The sequence below is a fragment of the Pinus tabuliformis genome, chromosome X (genome assembly GCF_031772625.1).
Source record: "Pinus tabuliformis cultivar Carrire ecotype Pingquan chromosome X, CPIR1, whole genome shotgun sequence".
NCBI classification, from domain to species: domain Eukaryota; kingdom Viridiplantae; phylum Streptophyta; class Pinopsida; order Pinales; family Pinaceae; genus Pinus; species Pinus tabuliformis.
Window position 1 is genome coordinate 1,726,378,612 of NC_142308.1, and position 27,034 is coordinate 1,726,405,645.

The 27,034-nt window shown below is 36.2% G+C and overlaps 1 pseudogene; it reads right to left on the bottom strand.

Annotated features, from left to right (window-relative positions):
- Nucleotides 1–15,129: 15,129 nt before the first annotated feature.
- On the bottom strand, nucleotides 15,130–15,408 carry LOC149146675 (protein RADIALIS-like 3 pseudogene; annotated as a pseudogene).
- Between the last annotated feature and the right edge of the window lie 11,626 nt (nucleotides 15,409–27,034).

Below are 27,034 nucleotides of genomic sequence, written 5' to 3' on the forward strand. Positions count from 1 at the left end.
CCATATTCTAGTCTCAATCCGTAGAACGACATCCCATTGGCTCTGAAGTATGATACTGCAAATTCGATATCTCCGGCAAAAGACAAACTTGTATTATCCTATTCTATAGTGATTTAAACTCTGATACCAAGTATAAATTCCTTGTAGATTCAAACTGCAAATTGTGATATTCTAAAACGATTGACTTGAATATACTCTACTCATTAGCGGAAACAATAAACGATAGATGAAATCATGGAGCACAAAAGAGAAAGAATTCAATCACACATAACAAAATAATTTTATGGGGAAAGTCGCGGCTAAAAACCCATGCTATCTGTATATTGCATTAATTAGAAAATATGAGAATATTACAATGCTTTGCTCAAGATCGAGCAACCTCTGCACTTTCTCTATCTATCTCACTACTTCCCAGACAAGCTCAATCCAATGCTTAGCCAATCCTACTGCATGCCAAGCTCCTATTTGTTTGCACAGTTTCCTTGGGAATTAGCCCATATTTAATTAGGAAATTCCATAAATATGAATTGTGCAATCCTCATAGGCCTTCCTCTGATTGCATGCACCACCTATACAATTCAGATGATAATACAACTGATAGTACACAGTCTGTGAACTCCAATCTCAACTGAGTCTTTCTCTAATCTGACATGCATGAGTTAATTATGAGTGGATCTTCAATTTACTATTTGATTAGTTTTGGTTACACCCCACTACTGGATCTCCCACTAATTCCTCCATCATTTGGAACTAATTTAACTGACTTTATCTCAGTTAAACTGAATTAAATAATTACAACTCAAAATAAAATCAACCAAGTCTTCTAAAAAGTAGGAGACATTCTACATGAATCTAGTTAGACCCTCGACTCAAATTAACTGAGTCAACTAATTCAAATTAACTTAGTTAACTATTACAAGTTGTCATAAGATGTGGAATTACAATTTAATTCAAGGAAAAAATTAAATTAGGATTTTCTTGTTGCATTTGCAACACCACTCATGTTCCAGAGCCACTTTATTTGCATAAAGTTAAACCATTGGCAGAAAATCACATGACCTAGTGGTGATCACGGTTTTAAACACGTGGCACAAAATATCTGTGGTGGCAACTCCTCCAGACTCGTACAATATCAAGACTAGGGCTCCGGAAAAAATAGGAAGGGAATGTGCTCATCATCCTTCTATAATACAGAAGCCTTGGGTTTAAACTTGGTGACCTTCTTGCAGCAACCATTTCACAATACCATCACCACTCGGCTCAATTCAACGCTACAAACTCTGTTGCACAATATCCTCCACGGTACATGCGTTGTTAGGGGAACATGCTTGCCATCCTTCTAGAACATGGGAGCCTTGTGTTTGAAATCAGAGGCCTTCTTGCAGTGACCATTTCACAATACCATCACTGCTCGACTCAAATTCAATGCTACAAACTACGCTGCACAGTCTCCTCCACGCTACACTTTGGCTCTTCTTTAATGCAACACCACCACATTTCTCTTGGTTTCTATGCTTTCATTATTGACATCTCAGCCTGGTCTCAGTGTGCAACAACTTTTTGGGCACCTATTGAGTTGATGTAAACCATAAATCCTGATACACGATCTTGTCCACCGAGAGATTGGATGCCAACAATAAGAGTGAGAACTAGTTGCTTGCCTTTTACACCACACTTTCTCTACTCAACAACTCCAAAAACTTACTGAGCGTGTCCACCATCCAGACACTATCCACAACTCTCTGTAGGAATCATCTCTAATAAGGTCTCCAAGGCTCATAACTCATGGGACAATTTACGGTTCTATAACAAATTACAGTCACAGCTAGCTCAGGATTGATTGTCTTTCCTCAACTGCTCTGGGAAACAACAACATTTGGAGAGCTACACTAGATCGAAGTCTCCCACACTGACTCTAGCATTCATGCGCATGTCAAACACACTTCGTTGAAAAGCAATCCTACAAAATTGTGCAGCAAAAAAATGGTAGTCGGATCACCACTACAACGACTTCAACTCCATGGTCACTCCATGCACTATTTTCTACAATCTCTCCTCGATCACAAAAGTCGACAAAAACATTAGACTTTCCCTCAGTCGATTGATAGTTCTGCTTTGAATACCTTCTGATCCTTCACTCATAGGTCAGGTACCATGCCTTCAAAACTGCACTCCCCCAACAACCCTCTCCTCCTTTCAATGTCTATAGATATAGGCATAGAGGCTCTTCCAATTGACGTGGCTTTACAGTAATGTCATCCTTCAACAACGATGCACTTTGTCCAGGATTGAACAACGCTTCCAATAATGCTATTAATTATTCAACAACGCTATCCTCATAATACACAAAGTAGGGTGTGCAACACAAACTAGTGTGCATCTCCCAACAACAATTAAAACCAAAATAGACTCAACCACATTCCTCAGCCTTAGCCACAAACTCAACTCAATGTGGACACTCTAATACTAACTAAAATATAGGGGAGACAGAATATGGAGGAAATGAGCAACTCTTAAGTCAGCCCAGCTCAACCTGAAAGTGTCTACATGGGACACTTCCATCCAAAGGTTAAATTTGACACCCGTATACAATTTTTTTTTCTTTTTTACACGTTAAAAACTATTGGCGTCATGGCTGACTGGCCAATAATTTTTTAAAAAGTCATATTGACGAGTGTATTGAAAATTGACAAGTTTTAATATATATACATATACATACACACTACTATTATTATTATTATTATTATTATTATATATATATATATATATATATATATTACATACTGCAGTGACGGCACTCTGGAGTCTACACTGGCATCACGCATCGGCTGGCAAAGCAACTACTCTGAAGATGAAAAGACAGAGAGAAGCCAATTTATAAATGAATACGGAGTAGCGTAGAGAAAGTAGGCACGCAATGAACCTTAACTGAAAAAAGGTCCCATTTGGCTTTGACCAACAAAATTCCAAGTAAATGTATTGCTTTGGGAAACATTATGTACCACTCAATACGACATCATGCTTTCCAACCTTTCCTCCACTACTTCCTCACGGAGCTGTTGTCTATGCCATATGGAATGTAACCATCCAATGTTAGATTACACTCTATAAAACCGTTTATATAAGTACGCCTACAGTGAGCACCATTTAGATCATTAATTGTGTATAGCAGATAAATTTTGTAAAAGGGCATCAAAAGGAATCAAAGTTCCATATTCGAGTAGTTGGCCTCGTGGATTAGTTACCACTTTGTACATGGGTTTGGTAGATTAAATAATGTTTTGCATGAGCGTTGAGATGTACCAAAAAGATATATGAGTGAAAATGGAGAATAATTTTGTTTTTCCAATTATGGAAACTAAAATTATATTTATATTTATAATTAATTTTATAATAAAAAGAAAATTTGAAATAAATTTATTATTTTGTATTTATATTAAAATACGAAGTTCTGCCACTCCACAACAATAAACTTGTATTTATAATGACTTGATCTATCAAATGCTCAGGCTCCAAAGTTGCCAATGGCCATGATGAAAAGGTTACATAGTTAAATTTGTAGGACGACGCAATAAATTTTAGCGTTAAGTGTGAATTCCATCTCATGCAGCATGAATTAATTGGGTTGGTGAGTCGTGACCTCGAGGCTTCCAGCGAGTAGTTACCACCCTACCAGTTATGTTCACAGCTTCCAGACTCCAGTTCAAGTTCCAAATTCTAGCCATTTTAGCAATCACAGTTTGAGAAAAGGAATCTGTTTGGTGGTTCTTAAGTTTCTTGCTGGTAGATTTCTCCACAGGTAGGTGGTTTCTGCGCCTGGTTCTTTTGTGTTTTTGTCTAAAAATTCTTTTGTGTTTTTGTTTGAAAATTTTGAAATAGTGGCTCCAGTGAATATATTTACATTATTGATCAAACATGATTTTAATATATGAACAGAATCTTCTTGTGCTTGTTCTTGCCGGACTTTTCTTTGCTATTCACATGGATTTCGTAAGACTCAGCTCTCCTCTCAGTTATTTATGGACTTCCGGGGTCTTGGTTCCATCAGTCTCTGTTTTCTCCACCTTGTCTCATCATCCTAGTTTCCACTCCTAGAAAGTCTAATTTGACTACCAATCCACATAACTCAAATGCCCATCTTACGAGTATATTGGTGAAATCCTGTAAGATATTCACCCAAACCCATAGGGGGAAGGCTAAGGCAAGGTGAAAACCGAGATTGGTCCCCAAACCAACCGAGGATGCTCGATCCCCAAACCACAAATTTATAGTCACTTTTCACTACCAGTGTTGTATCCGCGACGGGAAGAGTTCCGCAGCCTCACCCTCCCTTTGGATTAGATAGGAAGGATGATTTCAATGCAAAAGGAAATGGTGAGGGCTAACCCATTTTATCAGCACTTGTATTGCCAAAGATGGCATGTCCCTTACGTTTATATAGACCCATTTTTGTTGTTGGTAATACACCCATCGCCCAACCGAGACTTAGAATGGTCTTAAATTTTTATCATTTATATATTTTTAAAAATTATGTTTTTTCATCGTTTCAAACATCTTTTAAAATAAATCTCTGAAACACTAGATTTTTATATATTATATATCTTAAATTTATTTTTAATTAAAAAATAATAATACAAAACAGAGAATAATTAGACTACGTTAGAAAAATATATATGTTGGAAATAATACTGAGAGGGGGGGGGTGAATCAGTATTATCACATCAATAAAACTTTTTCATTTCCATATTCAGATTCATATATGCTACTTCCACAACTTCTTATGATTCAGTCAGTTGATCCTTAATGAGTGCATTAGAACATTATCAACCATATTAAAAGTAAACAGGTGCAGTAAAATAGAACAGATCATCACACATAAGCCACACACATGAACACCATGATATAAGGTGGAAACCCAATGTGGGCGAAAACCACCCGCTGCAAGTCATCTCAATCTTCTTCTTAATAAGAAAATCCTCTTACAATATTTTTGTACTGGTGCAGTCTTATACCAGTACGCAGGCTTCTACCTGCAAAAAGCTACAACCCTCTCTCATTCTCCTGTCTCTCCTAGAAGGGAGATACAACCCCCATAGTTCTTGTACTAGCCGATCCATTTACTAGTACGCAGGCTGCTACCTGCTACAATGCTCCAAAGTTTTCAACTGATACTGGAAGGGAGCTACCACCCCCTTAGCTCTTGTACTAGCTAAGATACTAGTACATAGGCATCGGCGTACAATCTTCTCTCCTCCAGGTACCACGTTTCATACATTTTCAAACTGGATACTCCTGAAGCACAACACATAATCTGAAAGGCCACGTTTCATCCAATTTTCATACTGGACCCATTAATATCATTGAAGCACATAATCAATCAATCTTCTGAATCACCCAAACACCAGATCAACACATATACAAGGATAATATATGTGTTAGCACCTAGATCTAGTCCATCAGATCACATAAATATGAGTCATTATGATCCTGATCCAATATTAGTTCTCATCCATCAATATTGAAGCTAAACACAATCAACCAAACAGGATATGCATAATACTAACACCTTTAAACTGTCATCAGAACCCATCAACAACCAGAACCACCTGTGACTTCAAATATCATAGCTCAAATTGTATACGCTACTACAATGAACCAAACCTGCATACATACGCGCTTACACCAAAGTCAACCTGCGTACAGATCTATAAATATTCAAACATGACTTGCAACGATTTCAAACTTAAGTTATACCCAGTTCATATCATTACAAGCGTCAGTATACAGATCTAGAATAAGCATAATCAAATATATAGAGATAGTTCATTTCAAACCATTTGATCCCGAACTATCCTTAGATCTTGTTCTCCATCAACCGGTGAGATCCCTCTTTAGCTCAGATCCAGATCTGCACCATAACCCAATCATAGTATTCCAGATCTAGCACTTTATCAGATATTCAATAATTCAAATGATGCTTTGCCAAATGATCTCCTTCCTCTTTTATAGTCTTAGGCCTTTCACAATACCACGGTCCAAAACCATAATAACACAATACCACGGACCCAACACTTGGGATCAACACTTTTGGATGCAATACCACGGACCAAAACCATAGGATAAAAAACTATCAGACTAATACCATGAACCAACCATGAAAGTGCATGAGATCAACACTTTTGGATGCAATACCACGGACCAAAACCATAGGATCAAACACTGTCGGACTAATACCATGAGCCATCCATGAAAGTGCGTGAGCTTTTCTCTTCATGAAAGGAACTTTTCTCTGCATGAAAGTGCGTGAACTTTTCTCTATATGAAATAAACTTTTCTCTGCATGAAAGTGAGTGAACGTTTCTCTACATGAAAGAAACTTTTCTCTGCATGAAAGTGCGTGAACTTTTCTCTACATGAAAGAAACTTTTCTCTGCATGAAAGTGCGTGAACTTTTCTCTACATGAAAGAAACTTTTATCTGCATGAAAGTGCGTGAACTTGAAAATAACTTTGCTGCACTATAATTTATCATCTGAGTGATTTGCCATCAAGGACAACACTTGTCTCATAATGCCAACAATCTCCCCCTTTGGACTTGATGGCAAAGCTAACTTGTCACACGTAGAACTATCATCTGATTCCTTTGAGCTGTCCTGCACCCCAGGCATTCAGTCACATTTGATATCTCTTCTTGAAGATTCATATAGTTATAACTAAGTGAGATGTTCTTCTATGAGTGGGTTTCCATCAAGTACAACACATGCATCATAATGCCAACAATCTCCCCCTTTGGACTTGATGGCAACAACACCAAATCACTCTCCCCCTTTGACATCAAGGGCAAAGGGCGAACCAAGATATTCTCTTTCCTAGATAAACATTCTGTTGTCCATACTCCCCCTGAGTACCTGCTAAAATCTCTGAATGAGCTCCCCCTTTGTATATGACAAGGTGTACCAATCTATCCATGCTACATGTTGAAAGCTCTGCTCTTGTTGAATTGTGCTATTCATGCTCCCCTGTCTGTAAGCAAGGTCTGCAAAAAGGTGTTCTACAAGAACATGACTCTACACATCATACATGACCTTCCTAGCACCAAATACTCATACATACATCCATCTCCCAACCAAGTGGGGATATACCAGAAAATGACAATCAACTACATTACATCATTCATCCCAGGCATAGTGGGGAAACCAACATAGGCCGTTACATGACCTTGATATGACTGAAATATTTCATCAAATGACTACAATAGATAGAGACACACTATTACATCATGAGTCTTGATATGACCTTTACATCGAATGATATACATGACATTTATAACAGAGACCAAACACCTAAATAAGATCATGATAAACATCAGCAACGACACTGTATGATCTACTCCATAGCATCTGTCACCAGCAACTTGTATTAGTGCATGAATCATCAAGGTATGTCCGTATCAACTCATCCTTTTGAACAGAATTCTGTATATACGGAATCATTCTATCATATGTGACAAACACCATAGCCATCCATATCTGCATGGACCAAGTATCATCAATTGGGAATATCAATAAACATATGTACGAAACAACCTATCATCATCTAGGTAAGAAATCATCATCATCAAGTCTCCAACAATGCAACTTTGAATAATCATCCATGTATCCAGCCAACAATCCTCATCCATATATGTGCCAAGAACAAAAGGAATCCTGCATCATAACTGTAATATATGATCTTTATGCATATGACGACAACAGCATATGAGTGACTCATCATCAAGTAAAGAAGATGTGAATTCAAGCTATGTACTTCTCCTTATCCTTATGAAGATCACCATGTAAGCACCATTAGAGGATCAACCACAAATCTGATCTAAATATCAACTATGGAACCCCAAGAATCATCTGAACAACTCATAACCATATCATAGCAAGATGAATCATTTATCCATATAAGCATCATCACCAAGGACTATTAACCATAATGCCAACAATGCATTAAAAGCATATGCTCCCCCTAAACCTGTGCCATCTTGTTTACTGTCAGATCTGATCATGCATATCAGCAAGAAGTATCAAGACATCATCATTATCAAGTTAGAAACAAGACACTTCTAACCATCAAGTCATTTCCACACATCATCAGCAAATTGTAACCATTATCAAATAGCGCAAATAATAAACCGAATCATGACTGATCCTTTTCCTGAACCTGTCCCTACTGCCTTTCCTCAAACAATCATATACGCGACTATGCCATAACCAACTTGCATATATACGTGACTTCTCTTTAAGAAACTTACGTATGAGATTTAGGACACTAAAGTTTTACACTTCCAGCTCCCTCTGATTATTTTATGTCTGTATGTTGTGTTTGCCGCCTCTTTCTGGTTGTACTTCTTTCTTCTTCCACATCTTCAAGTGTGATGATGATGTTTTCTCCTTTTGTATGATGCCCATACTTTGTTCCTGCATTCCTTAGCTATATGTCCAAGCTTGTTACATGTATAACATCTTACATGTCTCATATTTCTTTTATAGCAATCAACAGCTCTATGACCAAACATATTGCAAGCAAAGCAATATCCATTAAAGTACCTTGAATGTGATGATCTTTCTGCATGATGGTCTTGAACCCTTCTTCTTCTACATCTGGCTGCAACATGTCCAAGATTATGACATACATAACATTCAACATTATTCATAGGAGGAGTAAAAGATTTTCTTTGAAGAATTTCTTTCCTTGGTTGATGATGAGATTGACCTTTCATATCCTTATTGAGCATTTCAGATTTTGCAGTAGAGTCCCTTGTCTTACTTTGTGAATTAGATTCACCTTCAATAGATTCATGAAAACCAAGACCAGTTTTGATAGCAGGAGACCTTTGACTATTAATAATATCATCCAAGACTTTAGTACTATCTTGAAGTCGTAACAGTTTATCCTTTTCTTCTATTTTATCTTTTAATATTTACCTCAACTTGATGTTGCTCTTCCTTTTCAAGATACTGCTTCTTCACGTTTTCTTCAGCATTTCTTTCTTCTTCCAACTGACGTCTTAGTTCAAGAACTTCATTTTCATGAGCTTGGAGTAGTTATTTATTCTACTTCTTTGATTCTTCAAGATCTTCTTTTAGCGAGCGGATTGTGGCTTCAAGACTTTCATAGTAACTGGATCTGTCTCTGAGTTTCTTGATGGTTGTGCTTCTTTCATTGACTTCATCTCTTAGTGATGTTACTTCATCCTGCAACTTTTGATATTTGTCCTTGAATAACTTCCTTACCTTGTTTCCTTCCTCTAGTTGAGCTTTTAGTTTGGCAGCTTCTTCTTTGAAGACACATTCCCTTTTGTTCAATAGATATTGTTGATCTCTAATTTTGTCTGTAAGCCTTTTAAATTCTGCCTCTATTTGATATCTTTCTTGCTCACCCATAAAAGCAAATTCAGTTGTTTCGCTATCACTTTCATCTTTTCCAAATTGATAGATAGTTGGAACATCAGAGGATAACATATTCATACCTAATAGTTCATCTTCATTCTGAAATGATTCTGAATCTGAAGTGCTTCTTCCACATAATCCCCAATCGATTCTTCCACTATCATAGTTCTTCTGAGATGTCTTCTTCTGCTTAGGCGCTTTCTTCTTAAGCTTCTTTCCCATTGTTCCACGGATCTCCTTTAAGCGATCAAGCTTCTACCAAAGGACCTGCTCCGATACCAATTGTTGGAAATAATACTGGGGGGGGGGGTGAATTAGTATTATCACATCAATAAAACTTTTTCATTTCCATATTCAAATTCATATATGCTACTTCCACAACTTCTTATGATTCAGTTAGTTGATCCTTAATGAGTGCATTAGAACATTATCAACCATATTAACAGTAAACAAGTGCAGTAAAATAGAACAAATCATCACACATAAGCCACACACATGAACACCATGATATAAGGTGGAAACCCAATGTGGGAGAAAACCACCTACTGCAAGTCATCTCAATCTTCTTCTTAATAAGACAATCCTTTTACAATATTTCTGTACGGGTGCAGTCTTATACCAGTACGCAGGCTTCTACCTGCAAAGAGCTACAACCCTCTCTCGTTCTCCAGTCTCTCCTGGAAGGGAGCTACAATCCCCATAGTTCTTGTACTAGCCGATCCATTTACTAGTACGCAGGCTGCTACCTGCTACAATGCTCCAAAGTTTTCAACTGCTACTGGAAGGGAGCTACCACCCCCTTAGCTCTTGTACTAGCTAAGATACTAGTACGTAGGCGCCGGCTTACAATCTTCTCTCCTCCAGGTACCACGTTTCATACATTTTCAAACTGGACCCATTAATATCATTGAAGCACATAATCAATCAATCTTTTGAATCACCCAAACACTAGATCAATACATATACAAGGATAATATATGTGTTAGCACCCAGATCTAGTCCATTAGATCACATAAATATGAGTCATTATGATCCTGATCCAATATTAGTTCTCATCCATCAATATTGAAGCTAAACACAATCAACCAAACAGGATATGCATAATACTGACACCTTTAAACTGTCATCAGAACCCATCAACAACCAGAACCACCTGTGACTTCAAATATCATAGCTCAAATTGTATACGCTACTACAATGAACCAAACCTGCATACATACACGCTTACACCAAAGCCAACCCGCGTACATATCTATAAATATTCAAACATGACTTGCAGCAATTTCAAACTTAAGTTATACCCAGTTCAGATCATTACAAGCGTCAGTATACAGATCTAGAATAAGCATAATCAAATATATAGAGATAGTTCATTTCAAACCATTTGATCCAGATCTATCCTTAGATCTTGTTCTCCATCAACCGGTGAGATCCCTCTCTAGCTCAAATCCAGACCTGCACCATAACCCAATCACAGTATTCCATATCTAGCACTTTATTAGATATTCAATAATTCAGATGACGCTTTGCCAAATGATCTCCTTCCTCTTTTATAGTCTTAGGCCTTTCACAATACCACAGTCCAAAACCATAATAACACAATACCACGGACCCAATACTTGGGATCAACACTTTTGGATGCAATACCACAAACCAAAACCATAGGATCAAAAACTGTCGGACTAATACCATGAACCAACCATGAAAGTGCGTGAGATCAACACTTTTGGATGCAATACCATGGACCAAAACCATAGGATCAAAAACTGTCAGACTAATACCATGAGCCAACCATGAAAGTGCGTGAACTTTTCTCTTCATGAAAGGAACTTTTCTCTGCATGAAAGTGCGTGAACTTTTCTCTATATGAAATAAACTTTTCTCTGCATGAAAGTGGGTGAACTTTTCTCTACATGAAAGAAACTTTTCTCTGCATGAAAGTGCGTGAACTTTTCTCTACATGAAAGAAACTTTTCTCTGCATGAAAGTGCATGAACTTTTCTCTACATGAAAGAAACTTTTCTCTACATGAAATTGCGTGAACTTTTCTCTACATGAAAGAAACTTTTCTCTGCATGAAAGTGCGTGAACTTGAAAATAACTTTGCTACACTATAATTTATCATCTGAGTGATTTGCCATCAAGGAAAACACTTGTCTCATAATGCCAACAATATATATATCAATGAAGGAATCGTATTACAGTGGAGGGTGCTATAAAGGATTTGGGTTGGGCAATAATTAAGTACAAAATCAACGCCAACAGTTACTAGTTGCCTCTTTTAGTAAACACTTATATCACATAACTTGCATTGATGACTTCAGTTACTTGGGCTCTGAGATGTTCAATAAATTTTGAGTCCACAAGACTTTGAAGTGTCTTGTCTATTTTTCTTCTACCGCCATTGACAATAGCTACATTCTAAATTTCTACCTGTCGTCTCTCATAATTAGTTGAATTCGTGTAAAGAGGTCAGGAGCAGGGACAAAATTAGGTGAGTTGCTAGTCAAATATAATTAAATTTTTTACAAAATCGTAAATATTTTTCTTTGAAATTGTGAATATGGGTCAGTAAGGTGTGAAAACTGTGAAATTTAATAAGTGGATTTGTTTTGAAATTCCCAAGCTGGTAAAAAAAAATTATTCAAATTTCAAGGCCAGTCCATGTTTCCCTGAATTTCTTTTCAATGAAAATGAATTCATTATTTAGATGAAAAATATTAATTACCACTTTCTTTTATCACGTTAATATTATTTTACTTTCATATAATAAAGATGTAAAAATAGTAAGTCAATTAATTGTATAGTGTGTAATATTTACCGTCATTTGTGCGAGATTGTTGCATTGGAGTGGGAGATAATGTGTGTTTCGTACCATCATACCCTAAGGTGATTGGGAACCGCTAGAATTAGATTTAATAATCAATGAATACGAATCTGTCATCTTTGCAGATTTAGTAATTTTTATAGATATAAGGGAAGTCAATTTATTGATATTTCAAAATTCAACTCTTTGATTTGTTTATATTGATTGAATTTTGAAAATATATAATTCAATTACTCTAAAATATATAATTATCCACTACCATGAAATAGTTATAAGTTGATATAAACAGAACAAATTCCTGGATGATAGAAAGTTTAGAGCGACGAAGAAAACGTTAGTCAAAAGGTTAGCTAGTTATTGGTAAGCTTTTGGACACTGTTACATGTTTGGTCGGTGATATTTCTATATAACCTATGTGTACTTTGCACACTATGGTGCACTTTACGTTCCTTTTACACATTGAAAATTTCCAGCCTAAAAGTTGAATCTCTTGGTTCTTAAAATTTCTCTGTCACTCAAACCTAATTCTCGACACACCTATCCAATAATATTCAAGATATTCGGTAAAAGGGACAGTTAGGGGTTGGAAACAGAAAAATGGACGCAGCAGCAGTGATGCAGGGTTTGAGTTCTTCCTTTTCGCCTTCGGCCGCTCAGGTTAGGGCCCCTCTCGATGCTCAAGATGGCCATGAAGGACTGATAGCCCATGTGTTGACCCGTAATAAACTCTGTAATCATACTGAATCGAAGCGGGATCTTGCAGAAAGCCGTCAAGAAACGTTCCGATCCAGCTTTTGGGGCAGATGCGGCAAGCTCAACGCGGGTTCAGTATGCCCTCTTAGCAGATCTGCACACGCCACTATGGCCTCGACCGGGCAGTTAACCATGCGATGTGGCCACAAACCAGAGCAGGAGATTTCAAAGTCAGCTTGGTCTGTGTATAGATCTGGGGAAAACACGCGCCCTCCGAAGCACAGTCTTGGCTTCAGATCTGATAAAGATCAGCCAGATCCGGTCACCCAGAAGGAAGAACAGGCCCCGCTCTGGTCATATCCAAAGTTCTGTTCACATCATGGCCAAGATCTTGCAGATCTGCTCCCCTGGACGGGAACTGGCCATGGCAGATCTGCTCAAGGAAGCTCAAAGCCATCACCTGACACTTTTCAGATCCAGATCTCTCAGCCTTCAGGCTGCACTATCATGCAATGGGTTAGCCCTTCAGATCTGGTGCTGGATCTAAAACTGAAGCTAGAGAGCAGAACGGGGATCCCTGCAGGCATTCAGCGACTACTCTTTCAAGGTAAACAACTTGAAGACCCTGTTTCCCTCTCTGCATACAGCATTTTAAGGAACAGTTATGTAGTGGTAGCCCTTCGTTTGAGAGGAGGTGCAGCGGGACAGCCTTCCGCCTCTCGGCCTTTTTCATACAAAGATGTTGTTCACTCTGAGCTCCCCAATCCCCCGGAAGCCCTCAAATCTAAGGCCTTCTTGGTTGACAAGGCTGAAGAAATTCCCTTTATTGAACTCAGACATGATGAACTGGCTTCCCAGCTTCAAAATTTTGCAGAAAGAGCCATCATTTGCAGATTCAATGGATTGTGGCAGCGATCTCAGGATCTTTATGCATGGATCCATGCAAACTGGACACATCATTGTAAGATCGTTTTTTGCTCCAAAGGTTATTTCATTGTTTTATTTGACAATAGTAAGCACTATGAAAAGGCCTTAGAAGAAGGCCCTTGGTTCATGGGAACTGCAGGACTATTCTTAACTCCTTGGTTCCCAGATTTTGATCCAGCCACCGCTGTCATTACGAAGACGCCTGTATGGATCCGGCTTCCAAACTTCCCTGCCCACCTGTGGAGTACTCGCGTCTTCAGAGTCATAGGAGACTCATTGGGTAGATTCCTTCATGGTGATCTTTGGCGGGAATCCAAAGGTCTCTACTCATATGCAAGATTATGTGCAGAACTAGATCTGAGCAAAGGACTTCCAGAACAAATCAATCTCAAGATCAACGACTTTGTATGGACCCAGACTCTGGACTACGAGAATACTGCTTTCCGGTGCCGACATTGCCACCAATCTGGGCATTTGCAAGATACATGCCCATCTCGCCCAGCAAGAAAGAACAAGGCCAACGTCTCCAAGCCCAAGGCTAAACGATGGGCTCCTTGTTCTCCTCCTCCTGTCGAGAACTCTGATTCCTCCAGCTCTGAAGATGAAGATGAAAACAGTGATGAAGATTTGCTTCAATCGCCTCATTTCGAGGCCACTCCCACAGATGGTCTGGCGCCTTCCACTGACACAGCCATTGCTCAGAAACGTGTCCATTTGTCCTCCTCCTCTGATTCAGAAAAGGAAGGTTCTCCTGGGGAGGTACCCAATCTTCAAGTTATTGTTGCTCACCCACCCCAAAATGGGTGGGTTGAAGTCAAAAAAAGGAAGGGCAAAAAGATTCGTGTTGATCCCTCTACCCTTTCTGGGTAGGAATCACTGCTCCTTTAGATCACCAGTGACTCGTTGTAGCTCCTTGCTTGCTATTTTCCTTCTCCGGAACCGAGGTTGACAGTTCTATCATTTCCGGTGGCCGGTTTTTTGCATCTCTGGAATGTATCCTCTTGTACAATATTGTTTTCCTTAATAGAATTAGTTTTAATCGAGAAAAAAAAAAGGGACAGTTAGGGCTAAGCTTAAATATTATTTTTACAATATGTGCATAAATTAATGCAGCCATGTCACTGTCATGGAAGATCTTAAGTAGCGAGATATTCCAAAAGACTGAGATTCAAGGCCACTGTTTAATAAAAAGATTACAACATACTTGCAAAGAACAGAGAAAATTGTACATTTATGTGCTCGTCTTCTACTGGCCATTGTCGCTGGCTCCCAAGCCAGAGCTCCTCAGATATTTGTAGTTGGGATACAACCCCTGCCCTGCTTCAATGCGCTTCAAGTCCTCTAGCAGAATCTCATAATGTTTTTTGACTTCCTCTCGAGATTTACCATTAACCATGGAAGCAACATTATGCCAACGGTCGGGAGTGTCTTTGTCATAAAGAGCCAACACATTCTCAAATTTTTTGTTTTGCTTAGATGTCCATGAAGAATGCCTTCCCGATGAAGAAGCTGATTGAGAATCCATGGCGCTCTTAGGCTTGGAACTGACACTTTCAGGCACAACAAATTCAATAGCAATGTTTACAGAGGAGAAAAATGTTGCTCTCGTGTATGTTCGACTGACCTTTCAACAATATTAACATCTAAGATGACAAAAGAAAAGAAGAAAAAAAAATTTGGACAAAAGGCAAAGACCCAACATACACTTTGTGGCGAAAAACAAAGACCCAACAATGACAAAATATAGATTGGAGTGAACTCAATATAATTTTATATTAACACTTGTGCCAAATTATCCTTTAATATAGAGGTTCTCGATACTACTCCATTTCAATCAACCTCTAACCGGTACTCCTGGCCTTGCCACTTTTCTTTAGAGCATTATATAAGAAATGCCATTCCCATTAAATGTTGTACTATAAAAATCTGCAAGGTTCAGTGATGTGGGGGTGTGTAAACATCTCAACTTTGTTGAGTGTAATTTGCAGATCCTGCAGTGGGGGTGTGTGGTACTGGTTTGTATGACTGTCGATGATTTTCTTATGATTTGCAAGGTGACTCTGAGTACAATTTTGTATCATAAGATCAGTAAATTGTGATTTTCTCATGATTAGAATCTCACTTCGTAACAAAAATATTTCAAAGTTGCTTTCAATCCCATCCAAACATGGCAACTTACTAGAATTGGGAGTTTTTAAAATGTCAACAATCCTCATGCATTTTTTCCATGTAATTAGAGATGTACATCTGTATGAGCTTATTTGTTCAATTTGGTACTTAAACAAGAATACTTAAAACAAGAATATAAATTGATTATCTTAAAAGAAATGTTTCACATTTTTTTTCTTCAATATTTGGTAGAAATTTACAGTTAAGATTTATAGGTTGTCCTCATTTTTTTTGTTAGCATTCCAAAACAATTCAAAAATAGCTAAATTTTTTGTTTTGATTTTGGCCACAACAGGACAACCACCACAGTGTTGCTGCAATTTTTTTTGTCCAACCTACTGTGTCAGCGAATCACAATAAGTGGTCAAGAAAGAGTAAGTCAATTCGTATAAAAATTATATATATATATATATGAATGAGGAAAAAATTATATTTATATATGCCTTTAATATGATTTAAACCAAATAAAAGATTAGTTTTCGTTTTATTTGCTAAAACATTAGATGACTGAAATAGATAGAAGAAATAGGCAGTTTATTGTAAATATTGAAAAACTTTTACCTAGACTAGAAATTATTAAATATTATAGAGAATTAATAGGTATATTATTAAATGTTATAGTGAATAAATATGTATATTCCTTGGTTAATATCTTTTCTTGAAACAAGTGCAAGATTAATTTTTTAATATGTTTTTTATTCATGAATTGAAATTCATATATACTAATTTTTTTTTATTATTATATAGGTATTATATATCAAAAAAAGGGAATCAACTTTCTATCAAAAATTTATTTAGAAGGTCTAGTACATCTCAAGTTTCATTCCCTGATTAAAAGGTTGTGATTTTGATCTAAATGAATATTTAGATGTCTTGGGGCATAATGAAGAATGTGATGAAGAATTTCATGAGGGTTAACCTAGCACACAAAAGAAAAAGAAAAAATTAAAATAAGAAGAGAGTTTTTTGATTAGTGAAAAACTAAGTATAAGTGGTTGAGAGAGGCAAGACATGAAGGAAAAACAATTATGAAATGCATATATTGTGAAATGCACAAGGCAATGGGGCCATGGGGAATTGGGACTAGTTTCTCTACATTGCAACATGATTCTATAGTTTTCCATGCTAGTTCAAGCATCCATAAACTCTTACACACAAAGTGGATATGTGGAAATGAGAAGAAAGTGAAGCCTATTACAGAACACATTGCATGCATTGATGATATGAACAAAGAAATAGTCATCACTACTATGAAATTAGTGTATTGGATGGTGCAAGAGAATCTACCACTCTCGAAATATGAATCTCTTTTCTTGTTTACAATGTATTTACACACACCAAATATGCCAAAGAATAAATATTATACATCATATACAAATCACATGGCCGCAAAAGAATTTCATATTGCTACATCTCAGTGTCTTGAAGAGCTACAAATTTCAAAAATGCTAGATAGCCCCTTTTTTTCATTGATGTTAGGTGAAAGTAAAGATTGTAGCTTAGAAAGCATCTTTGTTGTTTATGCCATGTTTTTAAACTCAAAATGATTGGGGCCTCCAATTTCATATATTTTAAAGCTCATAAATGTCTGTGATCGAAGAGGGAAAACAACTTATGATGCAATCAAACATTTAATGGAATCAATGGGTCTTTCAAAAGAAAGATTGATAGGAGTTTCCAAAGATGGTGCTTCTTCAATGGTTGGTAATGAAAATGGTTTTATTACTTTCTTGAAGAAAGATGTACCTAATCTTGTAGGTGTTCATTGCATTGTTCATCGTGAAGCTTTAGCTGCCTCAGATGCTTCAAAAAGAATACCTGAATTATTGTTTGTTGAGAAATTAGCAAATAAGATATATTCTTGGGTGCAAAATTCTACGAAAAGAAATAGTCAACTTATTTCTCTACGGGAACTTATGCAACTTGAAACTCTCCAAACTCTTCAAATCCATGGAGTTAGATGGCTTTCAAGGGGACAAGTCATTGAAAGACTTGTTGTACTTATGCCTCCCATATTAACATTGTGGAAAAATGAAAGAAAAGGCTCATGGTATGATAAGGCAAGGATCTTTTCAGTACAATTTTGTTTACATATGCTTGCAGATATATTGTGTGAATTAAACAAGTTGAATAAGCAATTCCAGGAAGAGTACATTGATGTCAGCTCTTTAGGGGCAGCCATAGATGTTACTGTAAACACTTTGAAAAGGTGGTTTTTAAGAAGTGACACATTTGCAGATGGCACATGTTATTTATCTAAATTTATAGATGCCTCTAAATTTGGCTTTCTAGAAATTTGTGATAAGGATGGGCTTGTTCATAAACATGAATTACGATTTGTGGCAATTCCACATGCATATGATGACTGTGTTGATATACAAAAACAATCATGGAAACCTTGTATTGAAGGTTCAGTAGAAAGTTGCAAACAACTTGCAAAAGATTATGTTCAAGCTCTTGTAGAGAGTTTGAATGGAAGATTCCCTGATCTTGCATTTTTCAACTCAACAAAGTTGTTTAGCCCTTGCCATTATTTAGAGGATGTTTATGGAAGAGAACGAAATTCAAAGCGTTGGCTTGAAAATCTTTTTCAACACTTACATCCTTATTATGAAAGTGAAGAAAACAAAACAACATTTGATTTTGAGGCTTGTTTGAAAGAGTTGCATCCATTTGTTGACACTCTTCGTGTTAATTGTGAGGGATCATCCATGAAAGATGCATGGAGGATTTTTTATGTTGCAAAGTTGCATACAAATTTTCCTAACATGTTAAAATTATGGCAAGAAATACTTACTATTCTTGCAAGTACAGTTGCTTGTGAGAGAGGATTCTCAAGACAAAACATAATAAAGGATGTACGAAGAACAAAGTTATCATTAGCTACATTGGATGCTTTGATGTGAGTGTCCATAATTGGCCTTGATTCATCGATGGTGGAATGGGATAGGGTATATGACATCTAGAAAGATGCTAAAGAAAGAATAATCTTAAATATTTAAATTTGTTTCTTTTATGTTTATGTTTGTAATGGTGTTGTGTTTTGACAATTACTTCTTTTGGTGAAACTATCCAAAATTTAGTTTGTGTACATGTTGATATTGAATGTACTTTTTGAACATTTACATAGTTCATGCACATCTTTTTTTTTGGTTTTAAACTTATTTCAGAGCTATTGCTCTTGTAATGGAATGCATCCAAGTGACTTAATGGAAAACATTTTATGTGTGCTTCAATTTTTGTTATGTGAATTTTTTTTTGTCTAATTTTAGTTGCAACAATATTTACATTCACTATTTTCATGTGAAAGTAATTATGAATATATATTTTTTTTCACTTTATAACATATATTTTTGTTATTTCTGATAATAAAAAAAATTACAAATATGTAAATACATATTTTCCATTTATTTTCTCACTATTTCCATCTTAAGAAAAACGCTGAAAACTCTAGCAATGACACTTGAGTTGATTGATACAACAGAACATGGAAATTTTGCAACAATTATAAATACAATTTGCAGAAATTAGATGAAAATTGTACAAATAAATATTAAAATTCATGTGATGGGCAATTTAAAAGTAAAACCATCATAAAAAAATTCTTTGAACGGTAGGTGCACCCCTCAAGCTTCCATCATTCACCAAATCATTCCTACATAAATAAGAGGGAAATATTGTTAAGATAATCTTCGGCAAAATCACACAACCAATCATGCGTTTCGAACCAACCAGTGTGGTTCATCGTCAGGACAAGTTGAAGAACCAATCCGGCTAAGCTAGATTAAATAGAGTGTGCAGAGACTCCAACAGCTATAATGCTAACGGCTAATTTGACCTAATGACCTAGTCAAACTACTAAAATAGTTAAGTAATATTTCTAGAAATAGGTAAATAAAAGAATTCATTTGTTCATAATATTAATATTTTAATCCTAATGGTCATTATATAATATATATTCAATGATTTAATATTATTCAATTATTATTTAAATAAAAGAATAATAATAAATTAATTTAAAAATAGATATATTATTAATATTATTTCGAATATTAAGAGTATAATATTAATATTTTAATTATAAAGGTTATTATAAAATATATATTCTAAATGATTTATTATTATATAATTATATTATTAAATAGTTATTATTAATAATATTTATTTAATAATAAATAGATATATTAAATAATTAAATTTTATTTGTTAATTTAAAATAGATATATTATTAATAATATTTCAATTTATTGAGGAATTTAGACTTCTGTGATCCATAATATTGTAAGATAATCTTCGTTATGTGATTTTGCCGAAGATTATCTTACAATATTTCAATTATTAAGAGAATCTATAGTATAATATTAATATTTTAATTATAGTGGTCATTATATAATATATATTAATTGATTTACTATTATTCAATTACTATTTAATTACACGTGCATGCACGTGTAATTAAATAGTAATTGAATAATAGTAAATCAATTAATATATATTATATAATGACCACTATAATTAAAATATTAATATTATAATATAGATTCTCTTAATAATTGAAATATTATTAATAATATATCTATTTTAAATTAACAAATAAAATTTAATTATTTAATATATCTATTTATTATTAAATAAATATTATTAATAATAACTATTTAATAATATAATTATATAATAATAAATCATTTAGAATATATATTTTATAATAACCTTTATAATTAAAATATTAATATTATACTCTTAATATTCGAAATAATATTAATAATATATCTATTTTTAAATTAATTTATTATTATTCTTTTATTTAAATAATAATTGAATAATATTAAATCATTGAATATATATTATATAATGACCATTATGATTAAAATATTAATATTATTAACAAATGAATTCTTTTATTTACCTATTTCTAGAAATATTAGTTAACTATTTTAGTAGTTTGACTAGGTCATTAGGTCAAATTAGCCGTTAGCATTATAGATGTTGGAGTCTCTGCACACTATATTTAATCTAGCTTAGCCGGATTGGTTCTTCAACTTGTCGTGACGATGAACCACACTGGTTGGTTCGGAACGCGTCGACAAAAGATTGGTTATGTGATTTTGCCGAAGACTATCTTAACAATGTTATGGATCACAGAAGTCTAAATTCCCTAAGAGGGAAATATGTTGAGGAATTGAACAAATTCCTTAAGAATAAGATCCAATATAACTGATCACAACAAATCACAACAAATATCTAATAATATGGAAAATTCTAAATTTCTCCATTATTCCAAGTGAATCTTCATAGTTAAGTACCTTGTTAAATTTTTTAATGTATATATATGTAACATGTATATTATTCTTTTTGTTATTAATGATAATAAGAATTATTTAAAATAATTTTATAGTTTAGTTAATTTTAATGAGTTTTTTTTTTTATCACCCATTTAATTTACATGGCCTTCTAGTTTTTATGATTGTTTTAAAAAAAAGTGACATGTATCATGGATTAAGTGTTTCAAGATTTATCATTGATCAATCTCTATTAGTCTACTCATAATTAAAAATGACTTGCTCAATGATGAATTATATAAGGAAGTGAACTCTACTGTCCAAAAGTGAATTCTACAATCCAAAAGTGAATTCCACTGTAATAACTAAACATTAAAATTACTTTAGTTATACAAAAAAAAATTTCCCATATTCTCAAATGTAGAAATGCAATACTTAAAAGAGGTGGCCGTGTTACCAATGTTTAATAAAAACTTTTTTCACATTAAAGTGGTGTTACCAATGTTTAATAAAAACTCTTTTCACATTAAATTTTCATGCCCCTATAGCAGTGTCATGCATCCTAATACTTTTCCTTCCAATTATAACTAAATCAAATTCAAAGAATTAACTATCTCCAAATTTTTTCCATCATTATCGTGATATTTATATCCTTATAACAAGTACTTACTACCACAATTTTTGTTTTTACATCTGTTGGGTATTTTTCAATGGAGAAATACCAAAACCAAATAAAATTAACCACCACAGAGACAATGCTCTGTTTACTCTGTCCAGGATCTTTTGCAGAGAACCTCTTTCATAAAAAAATAACTCAGAACACAGTCCATTACACAGTCACAACAAACACTTCTATTGATTTAAATAAAAAAAAACTGATACATATTTCATCCTCTGTGCAAAGAGGGAATCCAAAAACTCTGCTACTCTCACAGATTTTTCCACCACTGTGGATATTACAAAAACAGCTTCAAAACATACCTCTGTTTTTCAATGCCAGACAAACACTACAGCACTGTTGTGCATATACAAAAAGATAATCTCACTGTTGTGCACCAAGACAACACACACTGCTTTTCGCAGCCACCATACATACCACACATCAAAAAAACTTACGCCCGCACTTACATAACAACATAAAAAAAACACGTATTGAAAATATAACGTGTGCCCATAACAATATTAAAGGGCCTCACCTAAACTACATAAAACATATATATAAAAAAATATATAATAATATATGTGGGACGTGTGCCCATCACCATATTAAACATATGCCCATGACTAAAATTAACGCCTCCACCTAATATCTACGAAGACACATTAAAGACCATTGATTCCACTACGGCGGTCAACGGGAAAGTCATTCACTCCACGTAAAAATTGATTTGACGCGGGCAGTGCAACTTCGGGAAGTCAACAGCAGTGATTGAGCGCCCAGATGATCCGACGTGGTTCGCACACCCTCCTCGGGCAAACCAATCGACCTTTACCGTCCGGGGAAAGTGGTTTTGGGCGTCGTACAAGAGACGCGTGGCGCCATGTGAATGTGTTCGGAGCCTCAGCTACGGATACCGCCTTTGGTGAATGGCGGTGCGGGGAGACCGGGTGGTTTTCCTGAACCACCGCGCGCTGTAAAATTACAAATTTAACACTCCCCTTTAATTTTAACAGCCACGCGTTCAGTCATTCCCAAACACTTTCTCAAAAATTCGAAACTCTTCTGAACCAGTGGCTTTGTCAAGATGTCTGCAACCTGTTCCTGGGTCCTGCAATGTTCGAGGACAATTTCTCCATTGGTCACTAATTCTCTGATGTAGTGAAACCTTGTATCGATGTGTTTCGTTCTCTTATGAAACACTGAATTCTTTGACAAAGCAATAGCAGAGCTATTGTCACAAAAGACCACTGTCGTTTTTGCCTGCTCTTGGCCTAAGCTTCTCAACATCCTTCTCATCCATACTGCCTGACATGCTGCTGCTGTCGCTGCCACATATTCTGCCTCTGCTGTAGACAATGCTACTATGGACTTCTTCTTAGAAGCCCATGAAATGGCTCCTGAACCCATATTAAAAACATAACCGGAAGTGCTCTTCCGATCATCTACACTTCCAGCCCAATCGCTATCACTGTATCCAACCAAATCTGAATGTTCTGAGGCATGATATAAAATTCCAAACATTTTGGTACCTTTGACATACCTCAAAATTCTCTTTGCTGCCTGCCAATGTGCCTCCTTTGGCCTCTCCATAAATCTGGAAATCAAACTAACAGCATACATTAAATCAGGCCTAGTAGCTGTTAAATACATAAGACTGCCCACAATGCTTTTATACAAGCTAGGATCAAAATCCTTGCTGTTGTCCTCTCTGCTGAGCTTTAATCCCATTACTGTGGGAGTGATTGCTGCCTTGCATTCTTGCATGTTAAATCTGCCCAAAACTTGATTTACATATCTTGCTTGAGATATAAAAATTCCTTTTTCATTTTTCTCTACTTCTATGCCTAAGAAGTATCTCAACAAACCCATGTCAGTCATTTCAAATTCATCCTTCATGACTGATTTAAAATTATCAATAAGATAAATATCATTTCCAGTGAAAATAACATCATCTACATACAAGACAACAATTAAAATTTTACCATCCTTTTCCTTGATGTAGACTGTGGGTTCTCCTTCACATTTGTCAAATTCATTATCCAAGAGATATGAATCTATCCTGCTGTACCATGCTCTTGGCGCTTGCTTCAGCCCATAAAGAGCTTTCTTCAATTTGCACACTTTGTGCTCTTCACCTTTCTTCTCATATCCGAGACGCTGTTCCACATAAACCTCTTCCATTAACACTCCATTTAGGAATGCTGATTTCACATCCATTTGGTAGACTTTCCATTTGTTTTGAGCTGCTATGGACAGCACTGCTCTCACGGTTTCCATTCTTGCAACCGGGGCGAAAGTCTCCTCATAATCTCTCCCATACTGCTGCTTGTAGCCTTTGACAACCAGCCTTGCTTTATGCCTTTCAATCTTGCCTTCAGCATTGCTCTTGGTCTTGTAGACCCATTTCACACCAATGACTTCTTTGCCTTTTGGTAACTCAACCAAATCCCATGTTTTGTTTCTCTCTATGGCATTCATCTCCTCATCCATAGCGTCTATCCATTTCCTATCTTTAATTGCATCTTCGAAATGAATAGGATCATCAACATGACAATACAAGGCAAATAAGGAATTTATTCCTTCATCATAAATGTCACTTAAGTTTCTGAACTTCTTATCTCTTTCACTTGGTGTGCAAATGCTTGAAGATGCACTTGAATTTCCTCCTTGTGGTGTGCTTGGAGAAGCACTCTCATTGATCCTCAATGGTGTACCTTGATGTTCTTGTGTTGGTGTTGCTGTTTGGGGATTCATTTCAGCCACCTCCTCTTCATCCTCATCATGAGACAAACAGTTTTTAATGTTCACTGTTTTCTCTATGCTTCCATCCCAAGCTTCTTCCTCAATGAATTGAACATCCCTGCTTACAAAGAACTTCTTGGTAGATGGGATGTACAGCCTATAGGCTTTGGATTCGTCACTATATCCAATGAAGATGCATTTCTCCCCTTTGCTGTCCAACTTCCTCCTTAGCTGATCCGGAATGTGTGCATAGGCCACACATCCAAAAACTCTCATGTGGGTGACTCCTTGCTTTCTCCCACTCCATGCCTCTTCTGGCACTTTGTTCATGACTGCCTTTGTAGGACACCTGTTCAAAATATAAACTGCACAATGTACAGCTTCAGCCCAATACTCATTTGGCAAATGCTTTGCCTTCAACATGCTCCTTGCCATCTCCATGATGGTTCTGTTCTTCCTTTCAGCAACTCCATTTTGTTGTGGGGTGTAGCGAGTTGTGAACTGTTTATGTATTCCATTTTCTCTACAAAACTTTAGGAATTCATTGGAGATATACTCACCTCCTCTATCGGTTCTCAATACTTTTATGTGCAGCCCACTTTGGTTCTCCACTAGTGCTTTGAAGTTTTGGAATTTCTCAAAGACTTCACTTTTGTTCTTGAGGAAATATATCCAAGTCTTTCTTGTAAAATCATCAATGAATGTCAAGAAATATAGGCTGCCATCTAATGATGGAGCTTGCATTGGTCCACACAAATCTGAGTGGATAATCTCTAAGGGTGCCTTTGCCCTTATACTTTTCCCTGATGGAAAACTCTCTCTATGTTGTTTGCCCAATATACAACCTTCACATAGGCTGTCCGGCTTCTCTATCAATGGTAATCCCTTTACCATTCCTCTTCTGCTCAATAAGTTTAGACCTCCAAAATTTAGATGCCCGAATCTCAAGTGCCATAACCAGTTCTCATCCTTTGGCACGCTTTGGAAGGCCTCTTGGGTGACTGCTGCCATTTCCCTTTTGTTCTTCATGTCTGCCCTGATCCGGAGAGGGAACATCCTGTTCCTTGTCTTCTTCACTTCAGCAATGCATCTTTTGCTGGGTGGTATGTCCATGATGGTGCACACATCATTTACAAAGTAGACATTGTAACCCTTTTGGATAAGCTGTCCAACACTCAATAGGTTACATCTCATTCCGGGGACATAGTATACATCTGCTATGGTTTTCCTTTCTCCTTGCTTTGTAAATATTTTTACCTCCCCTTTTCCCATAACAGACACTTTACTATCAGTTCCTAGTGTGACCTCTGATTTCAAATTCTGATTTAAGGCTGAAAAGAGGGCTATATTCCCTGTCATATGGTTGCTGCAACCTGAGTCTAAAAACCATATGTCCTCACTATGTGTTTCAGCCATGTTACAAGCTAACAGGACATTTTCTTGACTGTTGTTTTCTCTTGTAACATTTGCATTTTGTCTGTTGTTCATATCATGCTGTTTCTTTCTACAATCACTAGCATAATGTCCATACTTTTTGCAATAATAGCATTGAACATTAGATTTATCATACCTTTGTCCTTGAGCCTGATACTGATCTCTTTGTTGGCTGCTGCCTTGACCTTGGTTCTGATTTGGATTGCTGCCTCTTCCTTGTGCATTTGCTGGGCTGTTCCTTCCTCCTCTGTTCTGGCTTCTGCCTCTTCCTCTTTTGCTTCCTTTGCCTTGACCTCTTCCTCTTCCAAAGGACATCTGGGTCTTGAAGGCTTGCTCAAGGGATGAGTTTTCATTCCTACTCAACCTCTGCTCATGAGTTATGAGTGATGCATGTAGCTCATCAACTGAATAGCTTGAGAGATCCTTTGTCTCTTCAATGGTGGTGACTATGGCATCAAACCTTGAGGGTAAGACCCTCAATATTTTCTCCACAATCCTTCTCATTTGTGTGATTACACCAATCACATGAGTGAAGAATGATTCAATGTTGTCTGACTCCTTCATGTTCAAGTTTTCAAAATCCTTTCTCAGCATTTGCAATTTTGTTGTCTTCACTCTCTCCATGCCTTGATAGGCTGTCTTGAGAGTTTGCCATGCTTCATGTGATGTTGTAGCTGCTGCTATCCTTGGGAATATACTCTGGTCCACTGCTTGATACAACAAGACAATGGCCTTTGCATCCTTCTTCCTATTGAGCTTCAGTTGATCCTTCTCTCCCTGAGTTAATGCATTGAACTCAGTTTCATCTGCTGGTTCCTCAAACCCATATTCTACTAGTTCCCATATATCTTGAGAGATGAACAAAG